The 6,909-nt window shown below is 37.2% G+C and overlaps 1 pseudogene; it reads left to right on the top strand.

The window, feature by feature from the left end:
• The first annotated feature begins 5,765 nt into the window (after window positions 1-5,765).
• LOC103082633 (serine/arginine-rich splicing factor 3 pseudogene) lies at window positions 5,766-6,307 on the top strand (annotated as a pseudogene).
• Window positions 6,308-6,909: the final 602 nt, after the last annotated feature.

The following is a 6,909-nucleotide window of genomic DNA, read 5'->3' as shown; positions in this document are numbered from 1 at the left end:
CCTGCTGAATTTCTCTCATGCATTTTGGGCTCAGATTTCCAACTGCTGACTTTACATCTTCGTGTAAATGTCTGATATCTCAAACTTATCACATCTAAAACCAAAACCAAAACTTTAGTCTTTCTCCCCAACTTGCTCTTCCTGAATTTCTTCTTCATCTTAATGAATGTCAACTGTATTCTTCTCCTGATTACTTAAACCGAAAACAGTATCAGCCTTCATTTTCTCTTCCTGGCATCAGACTTCACATTTGAAATCGTGAAAGTTTGAAGACAATGAATAGCATCTTCACACTATTGCAAACCAAGAATCATATACCAGGCAAATTATTTTTCCTTGTAAACGTGGACATATTTAAGGAAATAAAAAAAATTCAGAAAACATATATCTCACATATTTCACTTGAAAATTATTTTTTAAATTACTCTAAAAAAACTAGAGAACTCTAGATGGGGAAGAGTTTAAGAAGATAGGAAATCTCAACTACTAACTAATCTCAACTCTGTCTACCTATCTATCCATCTACGCATACACAATTATCTCTATACAGATATTCATAGATTCAAGAAATGCCCATTAGTCAGGGAAATAGTAGGATTTGCCTCAGAAAAGTTTCTAGAACTGGGTCCCTGAATCCTAGACCACTTAGTGAAATCAAGAATATGTGAAACCTGGATTAGATCATGTAGAAGAGAGTGAATTTCCTGAAGTTTTTCTATAAGCTATATTCCTCCTCCACCCAAAGAGGTAGTTGCCAGCTTTGCCACATGAAGTCTAGCAAGTGGTGGTGCTTTAAGTGGATCACTTAAGAACTTAATGTGTGAGCACTGTAATTTGGGGATTATCTGATCCAGAAAATCTTGAGGATAAAGAGAGCAAATCAGTTCTATGGTTTCAGGGCCAGGTCAGTTGCATTAAGGCTGGAATCAGACTGTACTCTGAGTTCGTTGGAGGAGAGGTTGTGTATTTCCTATAAACCAGAAGTGAGCTATGCACTAGAAGACCAACACCACTGTGGAATCTTCTCGGGACCTGGCTGATGCGTCACTTACGTACAGGGACAAAGAGACTCAAGTAGCAAGAAGCCAGAAGTATATAAGGGCTTTCTAGGGGCTTCTGAAGGATTGCAAACCACCTTCTGAACTACTTATATGTGAGTCAAAAGAAGTACAGGTGGGAGAAAACCCCAGGAATCTCAGAAGAACGTTTAGTGTCCCAGTAGAAAAAGAGATAATTCTAAACATTTGCTAGGCCCAGTACTAATTTATAACAGGAAAAACCAGTGATCAGTTCAAGTGAAAAATGTTTTATTTCCCTTATCCTTCTCTCTGCCATTCTTAGAGGTAGGCAGAGCAGGAAGATAAAAAAGCCAAGCACTTCTTCCAAATGTCAGAGAACGCCAACTGCTGGCAAGGTGGAAAAGAAGTTTATAGTGAAGATTTATGTTAAATGACATCCTGGACTAGATATTTTTAATTTTTGATTTAATCTTTGTTTTCAGAGACTAAAAGTCAATATAGGACCCTTGATGACCAAAAAGTTAACAGAAAAGTCAATGAGACCTACCTAAATTTCTCCCAGTGGCACAGCAAAAGATTTATCAATTAAATAAATTTGAAGGGAATATGGGAGACAAAAATATGTTAAATTTTAATTACAAGTTACATTCTACACATTATGTTTCTATTAGATTTATGCACAAGTACATACTTCTAACTAATATATATATGTGTATATATGTATTTCTTTCTGACTTTGACCTTTGTAAAATAAGAATCTGACAATATAATGTAGAATAACATAAAGCCACAGCTTTAAACTAAAAGATGACTATGATATTTTAACTCTGAACATTCTCTATTATTTTTATGATTGTTGTTTTTAAAATCTTACAAAATTTTAGTTAAATGATGAAGAACCATTCCTAGCTCTTGGTGTGCTTTGTTTGTGTTTATCAGAATGTTTAGGTTAGGAACACATTGTTTTTATGTTTATTTGCATGTAGAGAATAAAGTGCTCTAGGGAGGAGTGCAACTGTATTTAGTAGTACATAATAGTTGCATGCAAGTAGTACATAATAGTTGCATGCAAGTAAAGGACTGTAAATTTTTTTTTTTTTTTTTTTTTTTGGCGGTACGCGGGCCTCTCACTGCTGTGGCCTCTCCCGTTGCGGAGCACAGGCTCCGGACGCGCAGGCTCAGCAGCCATGGCCCACGAGCCCAGCCGCTCCGCAGCATGTGGGATCTTCCCAGACCGGGACACGAACCCGTGTCCCCTGCATCGGCAGGCAGACTCTCAACCACTGCACCACCAGGGAAGCCCAGGACTGTAAATTTTGAAGGTTACCATAATGACTTGATGCTTTTAAAAAATCTAATTCATTGTTCACATTTATTTTAATGAATTTTTAGACATTATAATAGATATTATTTTATGTACATTTATTGTAATGTCATTAAAATGAGTATGTTTTAGCTAACAGATATTCATAGTTCTATTTTTTATGGAATCTTCTGTTAGTGTTCTTATGGCCAAGTGGAAGAACATTTTTAAATTAAACAAATATGGACATGAGCTGAGATTTTGCCACTTAATGGCTGTTTGACTTTGAACTTTAGTTTATTCATCAGTAAAATAATTGAAAAAATAACATCGGCTCTTTAGGATTGCATACAAATATCTTTAAACTTCCTTATACTTAAAATTCCTTTCCCATATCTCTTTATTCATTAGGTAAGAAGCAAAGTAATAGTAACTGACTATTCTAAAACAAGTATATTATAAACTGGCATCTCTTCCTGTGTTATGTAGGCTTCTTTTGAAGGGTTTTCTTGCCTTATTCTTAGGTTTCTATTTAAGAATATGCGTGTGGTCATAACCAAGTATTTAGCTCTCTCTGCTCTTCTCCACTATAACATAATTTTTAAACAACTGTTTGTTTTTTCCAGTTGTAGAAAATGATATGAAGCATCAAATCTATTAAATCATTTAAAATTTGCTTCATCACTAGAAAAGGTTGGGGATAAAGTTGTTTACTTACTTTTTTCTTATTTATGAGCTTAAAATTATCAGCTTTTCTGACATTCATCTGTGCAATTGCCTAGATGGATAATAAAACCCTTTTTCATTCACTGAAAATTCCCATGGGGCTGAAATTCATCAGCTTTGCATTATTGTATATCCCTGCCATGTGGATAGCTTACATCACGTTAACTTTAAAAGGTACTGAAATGGTGCTTTGCAGATACAAAGGAGAAAGGAATTGGATCAACAGCCTCCAATAAACAAATGATATCCTAGTATTTAACACTGACTTATTTTAATTTATTTCTTAAAATTACCTATGTTCATTGAGAGTAAAGTGTCAAAACTGAATTTGGTTTTCTCAGAATGGTGTATTCTAGGTAAATTAATAAAGTCATTAATGCTTCCATATTTGCTGATTTAACAAATCTTATTTGCTTGCAAACTATGCACTATAGAATAATAGGCTCTATGCAAAATCTGCCCCCCAAATTTTACTATATTCTTTTAATAATTGTGTTTATGGTAAATTATCACACAATGGGGGAACATTCTTTGTAATTTGATAATTTATTGGTAGATTTATTTGGTTAATGTTAAAAATTAGTGTGGAACTTTAGGAATATGGCATTCAAGGCAATTCCTTATGTTTGGTGGGAAGAATTAGAGTGTTAGACTAAAAAAAAAAGACTTAACTGAATAAATTATAGCATACATCATTAGAATTATTTTACTTATTTATTCATCCATTTATAGATCTTTAAAAAAATTCCTAAAACAGCTTTAAAAAGCAGTATTTAATTGTGTTTAACAAAACACAGTTAAATACACTTGATATCAAAACTTCTTTCGACTATTTAAATTATTTAATCTGATTCTGTGCTTCCTTATTTGTGAAATGGAATTTTACTGCATACTTCATAGTTTATGGAGATTTTTAATTGAATTTAGAGCAATTTTGAACCTGGTTCAATGTAAGTGTTCAATAAATAAATAGTTTCAATAAAAGCTATAATAATGTGATGTTCAATATCCAGCAAGATTGTACATATTAGGAGTAAGTAAACAGTTAAAAGAATGGCAACATTGTGTATGGAAAAATTTAGTTGAACTTAAGCCAGATGATTGAAGAGAGTATTTATGATTAAGCAAAATTAATATTATATATATATGGCCTTTTTAAGAATAACTGCGTAAGTAGACAAGTAGAAACCATTAAGGAAAACACTAATTGTTTTAACTACATAAAAATTAACATTAGTTGTGTGCAAAAAAATTACAAACAGTATAAAATCAAAACAATTAACTAGAAACATCTTTTGCTTAATTTATTGTAAACAATAAATTTCTGTCTCTGAAAACGCTCACAAAGCAAGACCAAGAAAAATGACAAATACTCCAGGTTAAAATTGAGTGAAAGGCCCCGCCCCTCTGCCCACTGCCCGACTGGCCTGGTGCGGCGTCCACGTGCGCAGACATGGCGGAGAAGCTGGTGCTGAGGCTCAAGTGGCCCATGGGGGCCGAGACCGCCATCTACCCGTGGCCGCTGCCGGTCTACGACAAACCCCACGATGCTGCTCACGAAATCATCGCGACCATCCGGCTCAAAGATTTGGAAAGAGATAGTTTAACAGAAAAGGAATGCGTGAAGGAGAAATAGAATCTCTTGCCTGAGTTTCTGCAGACAGAAATAATCAGTTATGTGACTTGGAAGCCAAATTACATAAAGAAGAATTATCAGAGGAGGGCTACCGGGCTAAAGTCAAATCCCGTTTAACTAAAGATTTGTCCTTGAGAACGGAGCTCATGCTTTCAGTCGGGAAGTGAATGGATGTCTAGAAAACGGGAGCCAGACAAGTGGTGAGGACCGCAGAGTGGAAATAGCAGAGAAGAACTAGTCCCCCAGGCCTGTTTCCAAACTTTGCATACCCAGGAGAAGCAAGTCCGTTGGAGAAACAAAATCAGCTGAAGTCTCATGTAGCCCCAGGATTACAAGGCAAACTACCAGGCAGACCACCATCACATCTCATTTCACAAGGGGCCCTGCCAAACAGAAACCTGAGGAAGACCCTGAAAAAGCAAAATCAGATGATTCTGTCGATGAAGACAAAAAAGACCAGGAGGAAGAGAGACATAGAGTTACATCCAGAGAGCGAGTTGCTGGACCGCTCCCTGCTGAAGAACCGGGAAGAGTTAGACCAGGAACACACGTGGAAGAAGAAGAAAGAGATGATAAAGTAAAGCCTGGTCACCTCCAGGAAGAAAAGAGACTCAGAAGTCAAACCGAAGGACTAACACCTAAACAGAAATCTAAGGAGGAGCCAGACAGAGATGCGAGGCCTGGAGGAGCTCAGGCTGAAACGAATGGAGAAGATGAAGTTGAAAAGAGGCACAGAAGTGAACCCAAAGATCTAGCTAGCAAACGGACACCGGAAGGAAAAGAACCTGAAAGAGTAAAACCACAAGTTTCTGATGAGAAAGATGAGGATGAAAAGATAAACAGATCCCAGATATATTACTGAAATATCTACAGAAGTGCTTCTAAAAGGAGAGGAGTCTCTTCCCAAACATCACCACTGGGCTTCCCTGGTGGCGCAGTGGTTAAGAATCCGCCTGCCAGGCCATTTTGTGGACGACGGGTGTGCGAGAGCATCTGCGGATGCCACGCGGGAGGGGACAGGGAAGACCCAGCCAAGGGTGTGTAGATTTGAGCCTCTGCGTTTCTAACCCGAGATCTCGAAATGCATCGTGATTCCTGTCCATTGGAGTGTAAAGTTTATGTAGGTAATCTTGGAAACAATGGAAACAAGACTGAATTGGAACGAGCTGTAGGCTATTATGGACCACTCCGGAGTGTGTGGGTTGCTAGAAACCCTCCTGACTTCACTTTTGTTGAATTTGAAGATCCCCAAGATGCAGCCGATGCTGTCCGAGAACTAGACGGGAGAACAGTATGTGGCTGCCGCGTAAGAGTGGACCTGTCGAATGGGCAAAAGAGAAGTCGAAATCGTGGCCACCTCCTTCTTGGGGTCGTCGCCCTCGAGATGATTATCGGAGGAGGAGTCCTCCACCTCGCCACAGATCTCCAAGACGGAGAAGCTTCTCCCGCAGCCAGATCAGGTCCCTTTCTAGATATAGGAGAAGAGAGAGATCACTGTCCCAGGAGAGAAATCACAAGCCATCCCGATCTTTCTCTAGGTCTCCTAGCTGATCTAGGTCAAATGAAAGGGAACAGAAGACCACTTTGCAAGAGGAGTGGTGCACAGGAAATAACTTCATTTGACAGGTGTATGTACAGAAAATTCAAGTTTTGTTTCAGACTTCATAAGCTTGGTGCATTTGTAAAATGTTTTAGCTATTCACATTTGTTTGTCTCTTGGAATAGTGACACATAAAGGTGTAATTCTCTATGGTTTGAAATGGATCACGTGAGGCATATAATATGAAGAATTGTTACTTTACAATGTTCCCTTAAGCAAAATTGAATTTGCTTTGAATTTTTAGTCTTGCCTAGACTGATAATAAAACTCTAACTCCTGACCAGCTTAAAAAAAAAAAAAATTGAGTGAAAGACACTAATAAACACACCAAAAAAAGAACAGCAAGGTCAATAAATACTTGAAAAGATATAATAAAAATACGAGTTAAAGTAAAATATTTTATTTGTATTATATTGGCAAAATTGTTAAGAGTTATTACGGATGCAGAGGAAAGATTATCCTGCTACACCTTCCATGAGGGGATAAGATGGAGGGCAAATTCTTTCAAGAAGCAAAAAAAAACAAAAAGTGTGCAGAAAGCCATAAAAACCTCTTGATCTAACAATTCTAATTTCACGTAATTATTCTGAGAACATGTTTAATAATAGGAATAATTTGTACACTA

This window comes from Lipotes vexillifer, unplaced genomic scaffold (genome assembly GCF_000442215.2).
Source record: "Lipotes vexillifer unplaced genomic scaffold, Lipotes_vexillifer_v1.1 scaffold247, whole genome shotgun sequence".
In the NCBI taxonomy this organism is placed as follows: Eukaryota; Metazoa; Chordata; class Mammalia; order Artiodactyla; family Lipotidae; genus Lipotes; species Lipotes vexillifer.
The sequence above is the reverse complement of the archived record's forward strand: the minus strand, read 5'-3'. Positions and strand labels throughout refer to the sequence as shown.